This window comes from Leuciscus leuciscus (assembly GCF_965113295.1).
Source record: "Leuciscus leuciscus genome assembly, chromosome: 3".
In the NCBI taxonomy this organism is placed as follows: Eukaryota; Metazoa; Chordata; class Actinopteri; order Cypriniformes; family Leuciscidae; genus Leuciscus; species Leuciscus leuciscus.
This window is the reverse complement of record NC_138727.1, coordinates 27,028,959-27,051,023: the sequence shown is the minus strand read 5'-3', so window position 1 is coordinate 27,051,023 and position 22,065 is coordinate 27,028,959.

Below are 22,065 nucleotides of genomic sequence, written 5' to 3'. Positions count from 1 at the left end.
TAGGGCGAGTTTGAGTCAACAGTTATTCACAGAAGAATAATAATAATAACTAGATGCGAAAGTTCGTCGAGACAAACTTTAAGTTGGCTTGAGAAAGTTTGGACCAGAACGTTTTTTGCTAGGCGGTTGCTAGGATTTTATGGGTGGTTGCTATGGTGTTCCTAGGGTATTTTGGGAGGTTGCTAGGGTGTTCTGGGTGGTTGCTAGGTGGTTGCTAGGGTGTCCTGGGTGGTTGCTAGGGTCTTTTGGGTGGTTGCTAGGTGGTTGCTAGGGTCTTTTAGGTGGTTGCTAGGCGGTTGCTAGGGTGTTCTGGGTGGTTGCTAGGGTTTTTTGGGTGGTTGCTAGGGTATTCTGGGTGGTTGCTAGGCGGTTGCTAGGATATTTTGGGTGGTTGCTAGGGTCTTTTGGGTGGTTGCTAGGGTGTTCTGGGTGGTTGCTAGGTGGTTGCTAGGGTGTCCTGGGTGGTTGCTAGGGTCTTTTGGGTGGTTGCTAGGCGGTTGCTAGGGTGTTCTGGGTGGTTGCTAGGGTGTTTTGGGTGGTTGCTAGGGTCTTTTGGGTGGTTGCTAGGTGGTTGCTAGGGTCTTTTGGGTGGTTGCTAGGCGGTTGCTAGGGTGTTCTGGGTGGTTGCTAGGGTATTTTGGGTGGTTGCTAGGGTCTTTTGGGTGGTTGCTAGGCGGTTGCTAGGGTGTTCTGGGTGGTTGCTAGGGTCTTTTGGGTGGTTGCTAGGCGGTTGCTAGGGTGTTTTGGGTGGTTGCTAGGGTCTTTTGGGTGGTTGCTAGGCGGTTGCTAGGGTCTTTTGGGTGGTTGCTAGGGTGTTTTGGGTGGTTGCTAGGGTATTCTGGGTGGTTGCTAGGCAGTTGCTAGGGTCTTTTGGGTGGTTGCTAGGCGGTTGCTATGGTGTTCTGGGTGGTTGCTAGGGTGTTTTGGGTGGTTGCAAGGGTATTCTGGGTGGTTGCTAGGCGGTTGCTAGGGTGTTCTGGGTGGTTGCTAGGGTCTTTTGGGTGGTTGCTAGGGTCTTTTGGGTGGTTGCTAGGGTGTTCTGGCTGGTTGCTAGGCGGTTGCTAGGGTGTTATGGGTGGTTACTAGGATGTTTTGTGTGGTTGCTATGGTGTTGCTAGGGTATTTTGGGTGGTTGCTAGGGTGTTTTGGTGTGCTTGCTATGGTGTTCTGGGTGGTTGCTAGGATATTTTGGGTGGTTGCTAGGGTCTTTTGGGTGGTTGCTAGGGTGTTCTGGGTGGTTGCTAGGGTGTTCTGGGTGGTTGCTATGGTATTCAGAGCGGTAGATAGATAGATACACACACACACACACACACACACACTCAGAGTTTATGAGTTTAGAGTTTATAAGTGTATAAATTGATGAGTTTATAAGTGTACAAGTTTTTGAGTTTAGAGTTTATAAGTTTAAATGAGTTTAGAGTTCAGAGTTTATTAATTTATGAGTTTAAGAGTTCATAAGTCTATGAATTCATGAGTTTATTAGTTAATTAGTTATTAAATTTAAGTTAATTAGTTTATATGTGTATGAGATTAGAGTTTTTTAGTTTAAATGAGTTTCATTGGCTAATATATATAGAATGGCAGTTTGAATTAGTTTTCAAGGGATTTAGATTTAAATTTTTGTCGGTTGGTGAGTTTGAATTTTTTTAGAATGCCCAATGTTAAGTCAATGGGAGTTTTTCCGAGTTTTGATCGTCATTTGTAGGAAAACCGTAAGTCCGATCAGTCTGAAAAGATATAGCATATAGCTGCAGATCAGTTTGAGTGTCTGAGCCGAGTTTGAAGTATGTAGAGTTAAAGCTCTAGGGCGAGTTTGAGTCAACAGTTTTAGTAAGAAGAATAATAATAATAACTAGATGCGAAAGTTCGTCGAGACAAACTTTAAGTTGGCTTGAGAAAGTTTGGACCAGAACGTTTTTTGCTAGGCGGTTGCTAGGATGTTATGGGTGGTGCATAGGTTATCCTATGGTGTTGCTAGGATATTTTCGGAGGTTGCTAAGGTGTTCTGGGTGGTTGCTAGGGTCTTTTGGGTGGTTGCTAGGGTATTCTGGGTGGTTGCTAGGCGGTTGCTAGGATATTTTGGGTGGTTGCTAGGGTCTTTTGGGTGGTTGCTAGGCGGTTGCTAGGGTGTTCTGGGTGGTTGCTAGGGTGTTTTGGGTGGTTGCTAGGGTGTTTTGGGTGGTTGCTAGGGTATTCTGGGTGGTTGCTATGCGGTTGCTAGGATATTTAGGGTGGTTGCTAGGGTCTTTTGGGTGGTTGCTAGGCGGTTGCTAGGGTATTTTGGGTGGTTGCTAGGGTATTTTGGGTGGTTGCTAGGGTCTTTTGGGTGGTTGCTAGGCGGTTGCTAGGGTGTTCTGGGTGGTTGCTAGGGTATTCTGGGTGGTTGCTAGGGTGTTCTGGGTGGTTGCTAGGCGGTTGCTAGGGTGTTATGGGTGGTTACTAGGATGTTTTGTGTGGTTGCTATGGTGTTGCTAGGGTATTTTGGGTGGTTGCTAGGGTGTTCTGGGTGGTTGCTAGGCGGTTGCTAAGGTGTTATGGGTGGTTACTAGGATGTTTTGTGTGGTTGCTATGGTGTTGCTAGGGTATTTTGGGTGGTTGCTAGGGTCTTTTGGGTGGTTGCTAGGCGGTTGCTAGGGTATTTTGGGTGGTTGCTAGGGTCTTTTGGGTGGTTGCTAGGCGGTTGCTAGGGTATTTTGGGTGGTTGCTAGGGTCTTTTGGGTGGTTGCTAGGGTCTTTTGGGTGGTTGCTAGGCGGTTGCTAGGGTATTTTGGGTGGTTGCTAGGGTCTTTTGGGTGGTTGCTAGGCGGTTGCTAGGGTGTTCTGGGTGGTTGCTAGGGTGTTTTGGGTGGTTGCTAGGGTATTATGGGTGGTTGCTAGGCGGTTGCTAGGATATTTTGGGTGGTTGCTAGGGTGTTTTGGGTGGTTGCTAGGTAGTTCTGGGTGGTTGCTAGGCGGTTGCTAGGGTGTTATGGGTGGTTACTAGGGTGTTCTGGTTGGTTGCTATGGTATTCAGAGTGGTAGATAGATAGATACACACACACACACACACACACACACACACTCAGAGTTTATGAGTTTAGAGTTTATAAGTGTATAAATTGATGAGTTTATTAGTGTACAAGTTTTTTGAGTTTAGAGTTTATAAGTTTAAATGAGTTTAGAGTTCAGAGTTTATTAATTTATGAGTTTAAGAGTTCATAAGTCTATGAATTCATGAGTTTATTAGTTAATTAGTTATTCAATTTAAGTTAATTAGTTTATAAGTGTATGAAAATAGAGTTTATTAGTTTAAATGAGTTTCATTGGCTAATATATATAGAATGGCAGTTTGATTTAGTTTTCAAGGGATTTAGATTTGAATTTTTGTCGGTTGGTGAGTTTGAATTTTTTTAGAATGCCCAATGTTAAGTCAATGGGAGTTTTTCCGAGTTTTGATCGTCATTTGTAGGAAAACCGTAAGTCCGATCAGTCTGAAAAGATATAGCATAAAACTTCAGATCAGTTTGAGTGTCTGAGCCGAGTTTGGAGTATGTAGAGTTAAAGCTCTAGGGCGAGTTTGAGTCAATAGTTATTTACAGAAGAATAATAATAATAACTAGATGCGAAAGTTCGTCGAGACAAACTTTAAGTTGGCTTGAGAAAGTTTGGACCGGAAAGTTTTTTGCTAGGCGGTTGCTAGGATGTTATGGGTGGTTGCTATGATGTTGCTAGGGTATTTAGGGCGGTTGCTCGGGTGTTCTGGGTGGTTGCTATGGTATTCTGGGTGGTTGCTAGGGTATTCTGGGTGGTTGCTAGGCGGTTGCTAGGATATTTTGGGTGGTTGCTAGGGTCTTTTGGGTGGTTGCTAGGCGGTTGCTAGGGTGTTCTGGGTGGTTGCTAGGGTGTTTTGGGTGGTTGCTAGGGCATTCTGGGTGGTTGCTATGCGGTTGCTAGGATATTTAGGGTGGTTGCTAGGGTCTTTTGGGTGGTTGCTAGGCGGTTGCTAGGGTATTTTGGGTGGTTGCTAGGCGGTTGCTAGGGTGTTCTGGGTGGTTGCTAGGGGATTTTTGGCTGGTTGCTAGGGTCTTTTGGGTGGTTGCTAGGCGGTTGCTAGGGTGTTCTGGGTGGTTGCTAGGGTGTTTTGGGTGGTTGCTAGGGTATTCTGGGTGGTTGCTAGGATATTTTGGGTGGTTGCTAGGGTCTTTTGGGTGGTTGCTAGGGTCTTTTGGGTGGTTGCTAGGCGGTTGCTAGGGTGTTCTGGGTGGTTGCTAGGGTCTTTTGGGTGGTTGCTAGGCGGTTGCTAGGGTGTTTTGGGTGGTTGCTAGGGTCTTTTGGGTGGTTGCTAGGCGGTTGCTAGGGTCTTTTGGGTGGTTGCTAGGGTGTTTTGGGTGGTTGCTAGGGTATTCTGGGTGGTTGCTAGGCGGTTGCTAGGGTCTTTTGGGTGGTTGCTAGGCGGTTGCTATGGTGTTCTGGGTGGTTGCTAGGGTGTTTTGGGTGGTTGCTAGGGTATTCTGGGTGGTTGCTAGGCGGTTGCTAGGGTGTTTTGGGTGGTTGCTAGGGTGTTTTGGGTGGTTGCTAGGGTATTCTGGGTGGTTGCTAGGCGGTTGCTAGGGTCTTTTGGGTGGTTGCTAGGGTCTTTTGGGTGGTTGCTAGGGTGTTCTGGGTGGTTGCTAGGCGGTTGCTAGGGTGTTATGGGTGGTTACTAGGATGTTTTGTGTGGTTGCTATGGTGTTGCTAGGGTATTTTGGGTGGTTGCTAGGGTGTTTTGGGTGGTTGCTAGGGTGTTCTGGGTGGTTGCTAGGCGGTTGCTAGGGTGTTTTGGGTGGTTGCTAGGGTCTTTTGGGTGGTTGCTAGGGTCTTTTGGGTGGTTGCTAGGGTGTTCTGGGTGGTTGCTAGGTGGTTGCTAGGGTGTTCTGGGTGGTTGCTATGGTATTCAGAGCGGTAGATAGATAGATACACACACACACACACACACTCAGAGTTTAGAGTTTATAAGTGTATAAATTGATAAGTTTATAAGTGTACAAGTTTTTGAGTTTAGAGTTTATAAGTTTAAATGAGTTTAGAGTTCAGAGTTTATTAATTTATGAGTTTAAGAGTTCATAAGTCTATGAATTCATGAGTTTATTAGTTAATTAGTTATTAAATTTAAGTTAATTAGTTTATAAGTGTATGAGATTAGAGTTTATTAGTTTAAATGAGTTTCATTGGCTAATATATATAGAATGGCAGTTTGATTTAGTTTTCAAGGGATTTAGATTTGAATTTTTGTCGGTTGGTGAGTTTGAATTTTTTTAGAATGCCCAATGTTAAGTCAATGGGAGTTTTTCCGAGTTTTGATCGTCATTTGTAGGAAAACCGTAAGTCCGATCAGTCTGAAAAGATATAGCATAAAACTTCAGATCAGTTTGAGTGTCTGAGCCGAGTTTGGAGTATGTAGAGTTAAAGCTCTAGGGCGAGTTTGAGTCAACAGTTATTTACAGAAGAATAATAATAAGTTTAAATAGGATTTCAATATGTTGGCTTTCTCAAGCCAACTTAATAAGTTTAAATAGGATTTCAATATGTTGGCTTTCTCAAGCCAACTTAACTAGATGCGAAAGTTCGTCGAGACAAACTTTAAGTTGGCTTGAGAAAGTTTGGACCAGAATGTTTTTTGCTAGGCAGTTGCAAGGATGTTATGGGTGGTCGTTATGGTGTTGCTAGGCGGTTGCTAGGGTATTCTGGGTGGTTGCTATGGTGTTGCTAAGCAGTTGCTAGGGTATTATGGGTGGTTGCTAGGCGGTTGCTAGGGTGTTCTGGGTGGTTGCTATGTTGTTGCTAGGCGGTTGCTAAGGTATTTTGGTTGGTTGCTAGGGTGTTGCTAGGCGGTTGCTAGGCGGTTGCTAGGGTGTTCTGGGTGGTTGCTATGGTGTTGCTAGGCGGTTGCTAAGGTATTCTGGGTGGTTGCTAGGCGGTTGCTAGGGTGTTCTGGGTGGTTGCTATGGTCTTTTGGGTGGTTGCTAGGGTCTTTTGGGTGGTTGCTAGGCGGTTGCTAGGGTCTTTTTGGTGGTTGCTAGGGTGTTTTGGGTGGTTGCTAGGGTATTCTGGGTGGTTGCTAGGCGGTTGCTAGGGTCTTTTTGGTGGTTGCTAGGGTCTTTTTGGTGGTTGCTAGGGTGTTTTGGGTGGTTGCTAGGGTATTCTGGGTGGTTGCTAGGCGGTTGCTAGGGTGTTCTGGGTGGTTGCTAGGGTGTTTTGGGTGGTTGCTAGGGTATTCTGGGTGGTTGCTAGGCGGTTGCTAGGCTATTTTGGGTGGTTGCTAGGGTCTTTTGGGTGGTTGCTAGGCGGTTGCTAGGGTGTTCTGGGTGGTTGCTAGGGTGTTTTTGGTGGTTGCTAGGGTATTCTGGGTGGTTGCTAGGCGGTTGCTAGGGTCTTTTGGGTGGTTGCTAGGGTCTTTTAGGTGGTTGCTAGGCGGTTGCTAGGGTGTTCTGGGTGGTTGCTAGGGTATTCTGGGTGGTTGCTAGGCGGTTGCTAGGGTATTTTGGGTGGTTGCTAGGGTATTTTGGGTGGTTGCTAGGCTATTTTGGGTGGTTGCTAGGGTCTTTTGGGTGGTTGCTAGGCGGTTGCTAGGGTATTTTGGGTGGTTGCTAGGGTCTTTTGGGTGGTTGCTAGGCGGTTGCTAGGGTGTTCTGGGTGGTTGCTAGGGTGTTTTGGGTGGTTGCTAGGGTATTATGGGTGGTTGCTAGGCGGTTGCTAGGATATTTTGGGTGGTTGCTAGGGTGTTTTGCTAGGGTGTTCTGGGTGGTTGCTACGCGGTTGCTAGGGTGTTATGGGTGGTTACTAGGATGTTTTGTGTGGTTGCTATGGTGTTGCTAGGGTATTTTGGGTGGTTGCTAGGGTGTTTTGGGTGGTTGCTAGGGTCTTTTGGGTGGTTGCTAGGCGGTTGCTAGGGTGTTTTGGGTGGTTGCTAGGGTCTTTTGGGTGGTTGCTAGGATATTTTGGGTGGTTGCTTGGGTCTTTTGGGTGGTTGCTAGGGTGTTCTGGGTGGTTGCTAGGTGGTTGCTAGGGTGTTCTGGGTGGTTGCTATGGTATTCAGAGCGGTAGATAGATAGATACACACACACACACACACACACACACTCAGAGTTTATGAGTTTAGAGTTTATAAGTGTATAAATTGATGAGTTTATAAGTGTACGAGCTTTTGAGTTTAGAGTTTATAAGTTTAAATGAGTTTAAGAGTTCAGAGTTTATTAATTTTTGAGTTTAAGAGTTCATAAGTCTATGAATTCATGAATTTATTAGTTAATTAGTTATTACATTTAAGTTAATTAGTTTATAAGTGTATGAGATTAGAGTTTATTAGTTTAAATGAGTTTCATTGGCTAATATATATAGAATGGCAGTTTGAATTAGTCTTCAAGGGATTTAGATTTGAATTTTTGTCGGTTGGTGAGTTTGAATTTTTTTAGAATGCCCAATGTTAAAGACCCACTCCGATGAAAATCATGTTTTTCTAGGTGTTAACATGTTCTTGTGGCATTTTTCTTATGCTAGAGGACATATCTTGAGAAAAATAAGCTCAAAGTAGTATTTCTGAGTATTTCTGCATTCAAATGGCTGTGAATCAGTAGCAGACGCTAAAATGCCGGCTAAAATAGACTGGAGTTGTGACGTAGTAACTCCACTGGGCGGGGCCCGCCCGGTCAGGTTCAGGAGTAGAGAGAAGACGATGGCGGATCGATACCTATGTGCGTTAGCGGGTTGCAATGCTAAGAGGAGAGATATTGGTATTAGCTTTCATGCTTTACCAAAACATGTTGCTGTGAGAGATGAATGGATTACTTTCCAGGGTTCCAGACTGCGACCATTTTTTGAGAATGTGCGAGTTAAAATTGTATGTGGTCGCATTTGTGCGAGTGCATGGTCATGTACTACTCAGTTAAATTCACGCATGAATTTTCCTGCATTGAACTTGTTTTAGCGCCCGACAAAGTGAATTTTTGTCCCGCCAAAGTCTTATTTGATCGGTGAGTAATGTAGATGAACTGCTGCGCTTGTGACAGGACATGTTTATAACTGAAAGAACGAGCATAGAGAGAGACCCGGACGCGCGCGCGCGCACTCTCTGTCTTCGGAGCCAGGCGAAAATGTAAACAAGACCTCACCGTCTCCAAACTAAGCACTGTCTTGCTCTCTCTCCCTCGCACATATTAATTAAAATAAATCGACACGGCGGTAAAAGGTCGGAAGACCAAAGTTTCATGTGGAGCATTCGGAGATTTTTTTTTCTTTTTCTGAATTGCCGCTGGGTGTGAATTGTGCTAAATAAGTTGCCTTATCTTCTCTGAAAAGCGTTCCGGACATTCAGCTGACATAAAACAACACTTTAATTAAACGAAAAAAACTATCCAGTGATGAAATGTTTTCTCTGTTGACAGAAAGAAAGACAGAAAGAGGCTGTTGCTGCCTATGTATCTCGCTTCAGCCAACGGCTCCGCCCACAACCCAGAGGCGAATTGCTAATGAGCTACTGCCGCTCTGCTGAAGCGAAGTCCCAGAAAACGGCACAGGTTTTGTGATTTTGGCTAAAAACGGCATAATCATCATTTAAAGACCACTGCGAATGTTTAAAAATAGCTCATAAATATGATCGGAGTGGGACTTTAAGTCAATGGGAGTTTTTCCGAGTTTTGATCGTCATTTGTAGGAAAACCGTAAGTCCGATCAGTCTGAAAAGATAAAGCAACTAACTTCAGATCAGTTTGAGTGTCTGAGCCGAGTTTGGAGTATGTAGAGTTAAAGCTCTAGGAGGAGTTTGAGTCAACGGTTTTTCACAGAAGAATAATAATAATAATATTAATAATAAGTTTAAATAGGATTTCAATATGTTGGCTTTCTCAAGCCAACTTAATAATATTAATAATAAGTTTAAATAGGATTTCAATATGTTGGCTCTCTCAAGCCAACTTAACTAGATGCGAAAGTTCGTCGAGACAAACTTTAAGTTGGCTTGAGAAAGTTTGGACCAGAACGTTTTTTGCTAGGCGGTTGCTAGGATTTTATGGGTGGTTGCTATGGTGTTCCTAGGGTATTTTGGGAGGTTGCTAGGGTGTTCTGGGTGGTTGCTAGGTGGTTGCTAGGGTGTCCTGGGTGGTTGCTAGGGTCTTTTGGGTGGTTGCTAGGCGGTTGCTAGGGTGTTCTGGGTGGTTGCTAGGGTTTTTTGGGTGGTTGCTAGGGTATTCTGGGTGGTTGCTAGGCGGTTGCTAGGATATTTTGGGTGGTTGCTAGGGTCTTTTGGGTGGTTGCTAGGGTCTTCTGGGTGGTTGCTAGGTGGTTGCTAGGGTGTCCTGGGTGGTTGCTAGGGTCTTTTGGGTGGTTGCTAGGCGGTTGCTAGGGTGTTTTGGGTGGTTGCTAGGGTCTTTTGGGTGGTTGCTAGGTGGTTGCTAGGGTCTTTTGGGTGGTTGCTAGGCGGTTGCTAGGGTGTTCTGGGTGGTTGCTAGGGTGTTTTGGGTGGTTGCTCGGGTATTCTGGGTGGTTGCTAGGATATTTTGGGTGGTTGCTAGGGTCTTTTGGGTGGTTGCTAGGCAGTTGCTAGGGTGTTCTGGGTGGTTGCTAGGGTCTTTTGGGTGGTTGCTAGGCGGTTGCTAGGTTGTTTTGGGTGGTTTCTAGGGTCTTTTGGGTGGTTGCTAGGTGGTTGCTATGGTGTTCTGGGTGGTTGCTAGGGTGTTTTGGGTGGTTGCTAGGGTATTCTGGGTGGTTGCTAGGCGGTTGCTAGGGTGTTATGGGTGGTTACTAGGATGTTTTGTGTGGTTGCTATGGTGTTGCTAGGGTATTTTGGGTGGTTGCTAGGGTGTTTTGGGTGGTTGCTAGGGTCTTTTGGGTGGTTGCTAGGCGGTTGCTAGGGTGTTCTGGGTGGTTGCTAGGGTGTTTTGGGTGGTTGCTAGGGTATTATGGGTGGTTGCTAGGCGGTTGCTAGGATATTTTGGGTGGTTGCTAGGGTGTTTTGGGTGGTTGCTAGGGTGTTCTGGGTGGTTGCTAGGCGGTTGCTAGGGTGTTATGTGTGGTTACTAGGATGTTTTGTGTGGTTGCTATGGTGTTGCTAGGGTATTTTGGGTGGTTGCTAGGGTGTTTTGGGTGGTTGCTAGGGTCTTTTGGGTGGTTGCTAGGCGGTTGCTAGGGTGTTTTGGGTGGTTGCTAGGGTGTTTTGGGTGGTTGCTAGGGTATTTTGGGTGGTTGCTAGGTGGTTGCTAGGGTGTTCTGGGTGGTTGCTAGGGTGTTTTGGGTGGTTGCTAGGGTGTTTTGGGTGGTTGCTAGGGTATTCTGGGTGGTTGCTAGGCGGTTGCTAGAATATTTTGGGTGGTTGCTAGGGTCTTTTGGGTGGTTGCTAGGCGGTTGCTAGGGTGTTCTGGGTGGTTGCTAGGGTGTTTTGGTTGGTTGCTAGGGTATTCTGGGTGTTTGCTATGCGGTTGCTAGGATATTTAGGGTGGTTGCTAGGGTCTTTTGGGTGGTTGCTAGGCGGTTGCTAGGGTATTTTGGGTGGTTGCTAGGGTATTCTGGGTGGTTGCTAGGCTATTTTGGGTGGTTTCTAGGGTCTTTTGGGTGGTTGCTAGGCGGTTGCTAGGGTGTTTTGGGTGGTTACTAGGATGTTTTGTGTGGTTGCTATGGTGTTGCTAGGGTATTTTGGGTGGTTGCTAGGGTCTTTTGGGTGGTTGCTAGGCGGTTGCTAGGGTGTTTTGGGTGGTTGCTAGGGTGTTTTGGGTGGTTGCTATGGTCTTTTGGGTGGTTGCTAGGCGGTTGCTAGGGTGTTTTGGGTGGTTGCTAGGGTCTTTTGGGTGGTTGCGAGGATATTTTGGGTGGTTGCTAGGGTCTTTTGGGTGGTTGCTAGGGTGTTCTGGGTGGTTGCTAGGTGGTTGCTAGGGTGTTCTGGGTGGTTGCTATGGTATTCAGAGCGGTAGATAGATAGATACACACACACACACACACACACTCAGAGTTTATGAGTTTAGAGTTTATAAGTGTATAAATTGATGAGTTTATAAGTGTACAAGTTTTTGAGTTTAGAGTTTATAAGTTTAAATGAGTTTAGAGTTCAGAGTTTATTAATTTATGAGTTTAAGAGTTCATAAGTCTATGAATTCATGAGTTTATTAGTTAATTAGTTATTCAATTTAAGTTAATTAGTTTATAAGTGTATGAAATTAGAGTTTATTAGTTTAAATGAGTTTCATTGGCTAATATATATAGAATGGCAGTTTGATTTAGTTTTCAAGGGATTTAGATTTGAATTTTTGTCGGTTGGTGAGTTTGAATTTTTTTAGAATGCCCAATGTTAAGTCAATGGGACTTTTTCCGAGTTTTGATCGTCATTTGTAGGGAAACCGTAAGTCCGATCAGTCTGAAAAGATATAGCATAAAACTTCAGATCAGTTTGAGTGTCTGAGCCGAGTTTGGAGTATGTAGAGTTAAAGCTCTAGGGCGAGTTTGAGTCAATAGTTTCCACAGAAGAATAATAATAATATTAATAATAACTAGATGCGAAAGTTCGTCGAGACAAACTTTAAGTTGGCTTGAGAAAGTTTGGACCAGAATGTTTTTTGCTAGGCGGTTGCTAGGATGTTATGGGTGGTTGCTATGGTCTTGCTAGGATATTTTGGGAGGTTGCTAGGGTGTTCTGGGTGGTTGCTAGGGTATTTTGGGTGGTTGCTAGGGTATTTTGGGTGGTTGCTAGGGTGTTTTGGGTGGTTGCTAGGGTATTCTGGGTGGTTGCTAGGCGGTTGCTAGGATATTTTGGGTGGTTGCTAGGGTCTTTTGGGTGGTTGCTAGGCGGTTGCTAGGGTGTTCTGGGTGGTTGCTAGGGTGTTTTGGGTGGTTGCTAGGGTGTTTTGGGTGGTTTCTAGGGTATTTTGGGTGGTTGTTAGGGTGTTTTGGGTGGTTGCTGGGCGGTTGCTAGGTTGTTTTGGGTGGTTGCTAGGGTCTTTTGGGTGGTTGCTAGGGTCTTTTGGGTGGTTGCTAGGTGGTTGCTAGGGTGTTTTGGGTGGTTGCTAGGGTCTTTTGGGTGGTTGCTAGGCAGTTGCTAGGGTCTTTTTGGTGGTTGCTAGGGTGTTTTGGGTGGTTGCTTGGGTATTCTGGGTGGTTGCTAGGCGGTTGCTAGGGTCTTTTTGGTGGTTGCTAGGGTGTTTTGGGTGGTTGCTAGGCGGTTGCTAGGGTGTTCTGGGTGGTTGCTAGGGTGTTTTGGGTGGTTGCTAGGGTATTCTGGGTGGTTGCTAGGCGGTTGCTATGGTGTTCTGGGTGGTTGCTAGTGTGTTTTGGGTGGTTGCTAGGGTATTCTGGGTGGTTGCTAGGCGGTTGCTAGGGTCTTTTGGGTGGTTGCTAGGGTCTTTTGGGTGGTTGCTAGGCGGTTGCTAGGGTGTTCTGGGTGGTTGCTAGGGTGTTTTGGGTGGTTGCTAGGGTATTCTGGGTGGTTGCTAGGCGGTTGCTAGGGTCTTTTGGGTGGTTGCTAGGCGGTTGCTAGGTTGTTCTGGGTGGTTGCTAGGGTATTCTGGGTGGTTGCTAGGCGGTTGCTAGGGTATTTTGGGTGGTTGCTAGGGTATTTTGGGTGGTTGCTAGGCTATTTTGGGTGGTTGCTAGGGTCTTTTGGGTGGTTGCTAGGCGGTTGCTAGGGTATTTTGGGTGGTTGCTAGGGTCTTTTGGGTGGTTGCTAGGCGGTTGCTAGGGTGTTTTGGGTGGTTGCTAGGGTATTATGGGTGGTTGCTAGGGTCTTTTGGGTGGTTGCTAGGGTGTTCTGGGTGGTTGCTAGGTGGTTGCTAGGGTGTTCTGGGTGGTTGCTATGGTATTCAGAGCGGTAGATAGATAGATACACACACACACACACACACACTCAGAGTTTATGAGTTTAGAGTTTATAAGTGTATAAATTGATGAGTTTATAAGTGTACAAGTTTTTGAGTTTAGAGTTTATAAGTTTAAATGAGTTTAGAGTTCAGAGTTTATTAATTTATGAGTTTAAGAGTTCATAAGTCTATGAATTCATGAGTTTATTAGTTAATTAGTTATTAAATTTAAGTTAATTAGTTTATAAGTGTATGAGATTAGAGTTTTTTAGTTTAAATGAGTTTCATTGGCTAATATATATAGAATGGCAGTTTGGTTTAGTTTTCAAGGGATTTAGATTTGAATTTTTGTCGGTTGGTGAGTTTGAATTTTTTTAGAATGCCCAATGTTAAGTCAATGGGAGTTTTTCCGAGTTTTGATCGTCATTTGTAGGAAAACCGTAAGTCCGATCAGTCTGAAAAGATAAAGCAACTAACTTCAGATCAGTTTGAGTGTCTGAGCCGAGTTTGGAGTATGTAGAGTTAAAGCTCTAGGGCGAGTTTGAGTCAACAGTTATTCACAGAAGAATAATAATAATAACTAGATGCGAAAGTTCGTCGAGACAAACTTTAAGTTGGCTTGAGAAAGTTTGGACCAGAACGTTTTTTGCTAGGCGGTTGCTAGGATTTTATGGGTGGTTGCTATGGTGTTCCTAGGGTATTTTGGGAGGTTGCTAGGGTGTTCTGGGTGGTTGCTAGGGTGTCCTGGGTGGTTGCTAGGGTCTTTTGGGTGGTTGCTAGGTGGTTGCTAGGGTCTTTTGGGTGGTTGCTAGGCGGTTGCTAGGGTGTTCTGGGTGGTTGCTAGGGTTTTTTGGGTGGTTGCTAGGGTATTCTGGGTGGTTGCTAGGCGGTTGCTAGGATATTTTGGGTGGTTGCTAGGGTCTTCTGGGTGGTTGCTAGGCGGTTGCTAGGGTGTCCTGGGTGGTTGCTAGGGTCTTTTGGGTGGTTGCTAGGCGGTTGCTAGGGTGTCCTGGGTGGTTGCTAGGGTCTTTTGGGTGGTTGCTAGGCGGTTGCTAGGGTGTTCTGGGTGGTTGCTAGGGTGTTTTGGGTGGTTGCTAGGGTCTTGTGGGTGGTTGCAAGGCGGTTGCTAGGGTGTTCTGGGTGGTTGCTAGGGTCTTTTGGGTGGTTGCTAGGCGGTTGCTAGGGTGTTTTGGGTGGTTGCTAGGCGGTTGCTAGGGTCTTTTGGGTGGTTGCTAGGGTGTTTTGGGTGGTTGCTAGGGTATTCTGGGTGGTTGCTAGGCGGTTGCTAGGGTCTTTTGGGTGGTTGCTAGGCGGTTGCTATGGTGTTTTGGGTGGTTGCTAGGGTATTCTGGGTGGTTGCTAGGCGGTTGCTAGGGTGTTTTGGGTGGTTGCTAGGGTGTTTTGGGTGGTTGCTAGGGTATTCTGGGTGGTTGCTAGGCGGTTGCTAGGGTCTTTTGGGTGGTTGCTAGGGTGTTCTGGGTGGTTGCTAGGCGGTTGCTAGGGTGTTATGGGTGGTTGCTAGGGTGTTTTGGGTGGTTGCTAGGGTATTCTGGGTGGTTGCTAGGCGGTTGCTAGGGTGTTTTGGGTGGTTGCTAGGGTGTTTTGGGTGGTTGCTAGGCAGTTGCTATGGTGTTCTGGGTGGTTGCTAGGGTGTTTTGGGTGGTTGCTAGGGTATTCTGGGTGGTTGCTAGGCGGTTGCTAGGGTGTTTTGGGTGGTTGCTAGGGTGTTTTGGGTGGTTGCTAGGGTATTCTGGGTGGTTGCTAGGCGGTTGCTAGGGTCTTTTGGGTGGTTGCTAGGGTCTTTTGGGTGGTTGCTAGGGTGTTCTGGGTGGTTGCTAGGCGGTTGCTAGGGTGTTATGGGTGGTTACTAGGATGTTTTGTGTGGTTGCTATGGTGTTGCTAGGGTATTTTGGGTGGTTGCTAGGGTCTTTTGGGTGGTTGCTAGGGTGTTTTGGGTGGTTGCTAGGGTGTTCTGGGTGGTTGCTATGGTATTCAGAGCGGTAGATAGATAGATACACACACACACACACACACACACACACACACACTCAGAGTTTATGAGTTTAGAGTTTATAAGTGTATAAATTGATGAGTTTATAAGTGTACAAGTTTTTGAGTTTAGAGTTTATAAGTTTAAATGAGTTTAGAGTTCAGAGTTTATTAATTTATGAGTTTAAGAGTTCATAAGTCTATGAATTGATGAGTTTATTAGTTAATTAGTTATTCAATTTAAGTTAATTAGTTTATAAGTGTATGAGATTAGAGTTTATTAGTTTAAATGAGTTTCATTGGCTAATATATATAGAATGGCAGTTTGAATTAGTCTTCAAGGGATTTAGATTAAAATTTTTGTCGGTTGGTGAGTTTGAATTTTTTTAGAATGCCCAATGTTAAGTCAATGGGAGTTTTTCCGAGTTTTGATCGTCATTTGTAGGAAAACCGTAAGTCCGATCAGTCTGAAAAGATATAGCATAAAACTTCAGATCAGTTTGAGTGTCTGAGCCGAGTTTGGAGTATGTAGAGTTAAAGCTCTAGGGCGAGTTTGAGTCAATAGTTTTGTACAGAAGAATAATAATAATAACTAGATGCGAAAGTTCGTCGAGACAAACTTTAAGTTGGCTTGAGAAAGTTTGGACCAGAACGTTTTTTGCTAGGCGGTTGCTAGGATGTTGCTATGGTGTTGCTATGGTGTTGCTAGGGTATTTTGGGAGGTTGCTAGGGTGTTCTGGGTGGTTGCTAGGTGGTTGCTAGGGTGTTTTGGGTGGTTGCTAGGGTGTTTTGGGTGGTTGCTAGGGTGTTCTGGGTGGTTGCTAGGCGGTTGCTAGGGTGTTCTGGGTGGTTGCTAGGGTCTTTTGGGTGGTTGCTAGGCGGTTGCTAGGGTATTCTGGGTGGTTGCTAGGCTATTTTGGGTGGTTGCTAGGGTCTTTTGGGTGGTTGCTAGGCGGTTGCTAGGGTATTTTGGGTGGTTGCTATGGTATTCTGGGTGGTTGCTAGGGTCTTTTGGGTGGTTGCTAGGCGGTTGCTAGGGTGTTTTGGGTGGTTGCTAGGGTGTTTTGGGTGGTTGCTAGGGTGTTCTGGGTGGTTGCTAGGCGGTTGCTAGGGTGTTATGGGTGGTTACTAGGATGTTTTGTGTGGTTGCTATGGTGTTGCTAGGGTATTTTGGGTGGTTGCTAGGGTGTTTTGGGTGGTTGCTATGGTGTTGCTAGGGTATTTTGGGTGGTTGCTAGGGTGTTTTGGGTGGTTGCTAGGGTCTTTTGGGTGGTTGCTAGGCGGTTGCTAGGATATTTTGGGTGGTTGCTAGGGTCTTTTGGGTGGTTGCTAGGGTGTTCTGGGTGGTTGCTAGGCGGTTGCTAGGGTGTTATGGGTGGTTACTAGGATGTTTTGTGTGGTTGCTATGGTGTTGCTAGGGTATTTTGGGTGGTTGCTAGGGTGTTTTGGGTGGTTGCTAGGGTCTTTTGGGTGGTTGCTAGGCGGTTGCTAGGGTGTTTTGGGTGGTTGCTATGGTCTTTTGGGTGGTTGCTAGGCGGTTGCTAGGGTGTTTTGGGTGGTTGCTAGGGTCTTTTGGGTGGTTGCTAGGGTCTTTTGGGTGGTTGCTAGGGTATTCTGGGTGGTTGCTATGGTATTCAGAGCGGTAGATAGATAGATACACACACACACACACACACACACACTCAGAGTTTAGAGTTTATAAGTGTATAAATTGATAAGTTTATAAGTGTACAAGTTTTTGAGTTTAGAGTTTATAAGTTTAAATGAGTTTAGAGTTCAGAGTTTATTAATTTATGAGTTTAAGAGTTCATAAGTCTATGAATTCATGAGTTTATTAGTTAATTAGTTATTAAATTTAAGTTAATTAGTTTATAAGTGTATGAGATTAGAGTTTATTAGTTTAAATGAGTTTCATTGGCTAATATATATAGAATGGCAGTTTGATTTAGTTTTCAAGGGATTTAGATTTGAATTTTTGTCGGTTGGTGAGTTTGAATTTTTTTAGAATGCCCAATGTTAAGTCAATGGGAGTTTTTCCGAGTTTTGATCGTCATTTGTAGGAAAACCGTAAGTCCGATCAGTCTGAAAAGATAAAGCAACTAACTTCAGATCAGTTTGAGTGTCTGAGCCGAGTTTGGAGTATGTAGAGTTAAAGCTCTAGGGCGAGTTTGAGTCAACAGTTTTTCACAGAAGAATAATAATATTAATAATAATAATAATAAGTTTAAATAGGATTTCAATATGTTGGCTCTCTCAAGCCAACTTAATAATAAGTTTAAATAGGATTTCAATATGTTGGCTTTCTCAAGCCAACTTAATAATATTAATAATAAGTTTAAATAGGATTTCAATATGTTGGCTTTCTCAAGCCAACTTAATAAGTTTAAATAGGATTTCAATATGTTGGCTTTCTCAAGCCAACTTAATAAGTTTAAATAGGATTTCAATATGTTGGCTTTCTCAAGCCAACTTAACTAGAATGTACATTTCCTGAAGAAAATGTGAAGTGGTGCTTGCAGTGGCAAAACTCGCCACTGGGCAGATGCTAACACAATTAACATGTTGTGATACCATGATATACACGTTTTAGCATCATTTACCACGATTTACCATGTTTCTAATCTAAGATGATTTACTACGATTTACCACATTCCAGCATGATTTACTATGATTAACATGTTGTTAAAATGATGCTAGCATGATTAGCATGTTGTTAACATGATTAGCATGTTGGCAGCATGATGCTAGCATGATTAGCATTTTGCTAGCATGCTTTAACAAGATGTTAGCATGATTAGCATTTTGCTAGCATGTTTTTAGCTAGATGCTAACATGATTAGCATGTTGCTAGCATTATGCTAGCTTGATTAAAATGTTGTTAACATGATGCTAGCTTGATTAGCATGTTGGTAGCTTGATGCTAGCATGATTAGCATGTTGCTAGCATGTTTTTAGCTAGATGCTGTTGCCAGGTGGTTGCTAGGGTGTTCTGGGTGGTTGCTATGGTGTTGCTAGGCGGTTGCTAAGGTATTCTGGGTGGTTGCTAGGCGGTTGCTAGGGTGTTCTGGGTGGTTGCTATGGTCTTTTGGGTGGTTGCTAGGGTCTTTTGGGTGGTTGCTAGGCGGATGCTAGGGTCTTTTTGGTGGTTGCTAGGGTGTTTTGGGTGGTTGCTAGGGTATTCTGGGTGGTTGCTAGGCGGTTGCTAGGGTCTTTTTGGTGGTTGCTAGGGTGTTTTGGGTGGTTGCTAGGGTATTCTGGGTGGTTGCTAGGCGGTAGCTAGGGTCTTTTTGGTGGTTGCTAGGGTGTTCTGGGTGGTTGCTAGGGTGTTTTGGGTGGTTGCTAGGGTATTCTGGGTGGTTGCTAGGCGGTTGCTAGGGTGTTCTGGGTGGTTGCTAGGGTGTTTTGGGTGGTTGCTAGGGTATTCTGGGTGGTTGCTAGGCGGTTGCTAGGCTATTTTGGGTGGTTGCTAGGGTCTTTTGGGTGGTTGCTAGGCGGTTGCTAGGGTGTTCTGGGTGGTTGCTAGGGTGTTTTTGGTGGTTGCTAGGGTATTCTGGGTGGTTGCTAGGCGGTTGCTAGGGTCTTTTGGGTGGTTGCTAGGGTCTTTTAGGTGGTTGCTAGGCGGTTGCTAGGGTGTTCTGGGTGGTTGCTAGGGTATTCTGGGTGGTTGCTAGGCGGTTGCTAGGGTATTTTGGGTGGTTGCTAGGGTATTTTGGGTGGTTGCTAGGCTATTTTGGGTGGTTGCTAGGGTCTTTTGGGTGGTTGCTAGGCGGTTGCTAGGGTATTTTGGGTGGTTGCTAGGGTCTTTTGGGTGGTTGCTAGGCGGTTGCTAGGGTGTTCTGGGTGGTTGCTAGGGTGTTTTGGGTGGTTGCTAGGGTATTATGGGTGGTTGCTAGGCGGTTGCTAGGATATTTTGGGTGGTTGCTAGGGTGTTTTGCTAGGGTGTTCTGGGTGGTTGCTACGCGGTTGCTAGGGTGTTATGGGTGGTTACTAGGATGTTTTGTGTGGTTGCTATGGTGTTGCTAGGGTATTTTGGGTGGTTGCTAGGGTGTTTTGGGTGGTTGCTAGGGTCTTTTGGGTGGTTGCTAGGCGGTTGCTAGGGTGTTTTGGGTGGTTGCTAGGGTCTTTTGGGTGGTTGCTAGGATATTTTGGGTGGTTGCTTGGGTCTTTTGGGTGGTTGCTAGGGTGTTCTGGGTGGTTGCTAGGTGGTTGCTAGGGTGTTCTGGGTGGTTGCTATGGTATTCAGAGCGGTAGATAGATAGATACACACACACACACACACACACACACTCAGAGTTTATGAGTTTAGAGTTTATAAGTGTATAAATTGATGAGTTTATAAGTGTACGAGCTTTTGAGTTTAGAGTTTATAAGTTTAAATGAGTTTAAGAGTTCAGAGTTTATTAATTTTTGAGTTTAAGAGTTCATAAGTCTATGAATTCATGAATTGATTAGTTAATTAGTTATTAAATTTAAGTTAATTAGTTTATAAGTGTATGAGATTAGAGTTTATTAGTTTAAATGAGTTTCATTGGCTAATATATATAGAATGGCAGTTTGAATTAGTCTTCAAGGGATTTAGATTTGAATTTTTGTCGGTTGGTGAGTTTGAATTTTTTTAGAATGCCCAATGTTAAGTCAATGGGAGTTTTTCCGAGTTTTGATCGTCATTTGTAGGAAAACCGTAAGTCCGATCAGTCTGAAAAGATAAAGCAACTAACTTCAGATCAGTTTGAGTGTCTGAGCCGAGTTTGGAGTATGTAGAGTTAAAGCTCTAGGAGGAGTTTGAGTCAACGGTTTTTCACAGAAGAATAATAATAATAATATTAATAATAAGTTTAAATAGGATTTCAATATGTTGGCTTTCTCAAGCCAACTTAATAATATTAATAATAAGTTTAAATAGGATTTCAATATGTTGGCTCTCTCAAGCCAACTTAACTAGATGCGAAAGTTCGTCGAGACAAACTTTAAGTTGGCTTGAGAAAGTTTGGACCAGAACGTTTTTTGCTAGGCGGTTGCTAGGATTTTATGGGTGGTTGCTATGGTGTTCCTAGGGTATTTTGGGAGGTTGCTAGGGTGTTCTGGGTGGTTGCTAGGTGGTTGCTAGGGTGTCCTGGGTGGTTGCTAGGGTCTTTTGGGTGGTTGCTAGGTGGTTGCTAGGGTCTTTTGGGTGGTTGCTAGGCGGTTGCTAGGGTGTTCTGGGTGGTTGCTAGGGTTTTTTGGGTGGTTGCTAGGGTAATCTGGGTGGTTGCTAGGCGGTTGCTAGGATATTTTGGGTGGTTGCTAGGGTCTTTTGGGTGGTTGCTAGGGTCTTCTGGGTGGTTGCTAGGTGGTTGCTAGGGTGTCCTGGGTGGTTGCTAGGGTCTTTTGGGTGGTTGCTAGGCGGTTGCTAGGGTGTTTTGGGTGGTTGCTAGGGTCTTTTGGGTGGTTGCTAGGTGGTTGCTAGGGTCTTTTGGGTGGTTGCTAGGCGGTTGCTAGGGTGTTCTGGGTGGTTGCTAGGGTGTTTTGGGTGGTTGCTCGGGTATTCTGGGTGGTTGCTAGGATATTTTGGGTGGTTGCTAGGGTCTTTTGGGTGGTTGCTAGGCAGTTGCTAGGGTCTTTTGGGTGGTTGCTAGGCGGTTGCTAGGGTGTTTTGGGTGGTTTCTAGGGTCTTTTGGGTGGTTGCTAGGCGGTTGCTATGGTGTTCTGGGTGGTTGCTAGGGTGTTTTGGGTGGTTGCTAGGGTATTCTGGGTGGTTGCTAGGCGGTTGCTATTGTGTTATGGGTGGTTACTAGGATGTTTTGTGTGGTTGCTATGGTGTTGCTAGGGTATTTTGGGTGGTTGCTAGGGTGTTTTGGGTGGTTGCTAGGGTCTTTTGGGTGGTTGCTAGGCGGTTGCTAGGGTGTTCTGGGTGGTTGCTAGGGTGTTTTGGGTGGTTGCTAGGGTATTATGGGTGGTTGCTAGGCGGTTGCTAGGATATTTTGGGTGGTTGCTAGGGTGTTTTGGGTGGTTGCTAGGGTGTTCTGGGTGGTTGCTAGGCGGTTGCTAGGGTGTTATGTGTGGTTACTAGGATGTTTTGTGTGGTTGCTATGGTGTTGCTAGGGTATTTTGGGTGGTTGCTAGGGTGTTTTGGGTGGTTGCTAGGGTCTTTTGGGTGGTTGCTAGGCGGTTGCTAGGGTGTTTTGGGTGGTTGCTAGGGTGTTTTGGGTGGTTGCTAGGGTATTTTGGGTGGTTGCTAGGTGGTTGCTAGGGTGTTCTGGGTGGTTGCTAGGGTGTTTTGGGTGGTTGCTAGGGTGTTTTGGGTGGTTGCTAGGGTATTCTGGGTGGTTGCTAGGCGGTTGCTAGAATATTTTGGGTGGTTGCTAGGGTCTTTTGGGTGGTTGCTAGGCGGTTGCTAGGGTGTTCTGGGTGGTTGCTAGGGTGTTTTGGTTGGTTGCTAGGGTATTCTGGGTGTTTGCTATGCGGTTGCTAGGATATTTAGGGTGGTTGCTAGGGTCTTTTGGGTGGTTGCTAGGCGGTTGCTAGGGTATTTTGGGTGGTTGCTAGGGTATTCTGGGTGGTTGCTAGGCTATTTTGGGTGGTTTCTAGGGTCTTTTGGGTGGTTGCTAGGCGGTTGCTAGGGTGTTTTGGGTGGTTACTAGGATGTTTTGTGTGGTTGCTATGGTGTTGCTAGGGTATTTTGGGTGGTTGCTAGGGTCTTTTGGGTGGTTGCTAGGCGGTTGCTAGGGTGTTTTGGGTGGTTGCTAGGGTGTTTTGGGTGGTTGCTATGGTCTTTTGGGTGGTTGCTAGGCGGTTGCTAGGGTGTTTTGGGTGGTTGCTAGGGTCTTTTGGGTGGTTGCTAGGATATTTTGGGTGGTTGCTAGGGTCTTTTGGGTGGTTGCTAGGGTGTTCTGGGTGGTTGCTAGGTGGTTGCTAGGGTGTTCTGGGTGGTTGCTATGGTATTCAGAGCGGTAAATAGATAGATACACACACACACACACACACACTCAGAGTTTATGAGTTTAGAGTTTATAAGTGTATAAATTGATGAGTTTATAAGTGTACAAGTTTTTGAGTTTAGAGTTTATAAGTTTAAATGAGTTTAGAGTTCAGAGTTTATTAATTTATGAGTTTAAGAGTTCATAAGTCTATGAATTCATGAGTTTATTAGTTAATTAGTTATTCAATTTAAGTTAATTAGTTTATAAGTGTATGAAATTAGAGTTTATTAGTTTAAATGAGTTTCATTGGCTAATATATATAGAATGGCAGTTTGATTTAGTTTTCAAGGGATTTAGATTTGAATTTTTGTCGGTTGGTGAGTTTG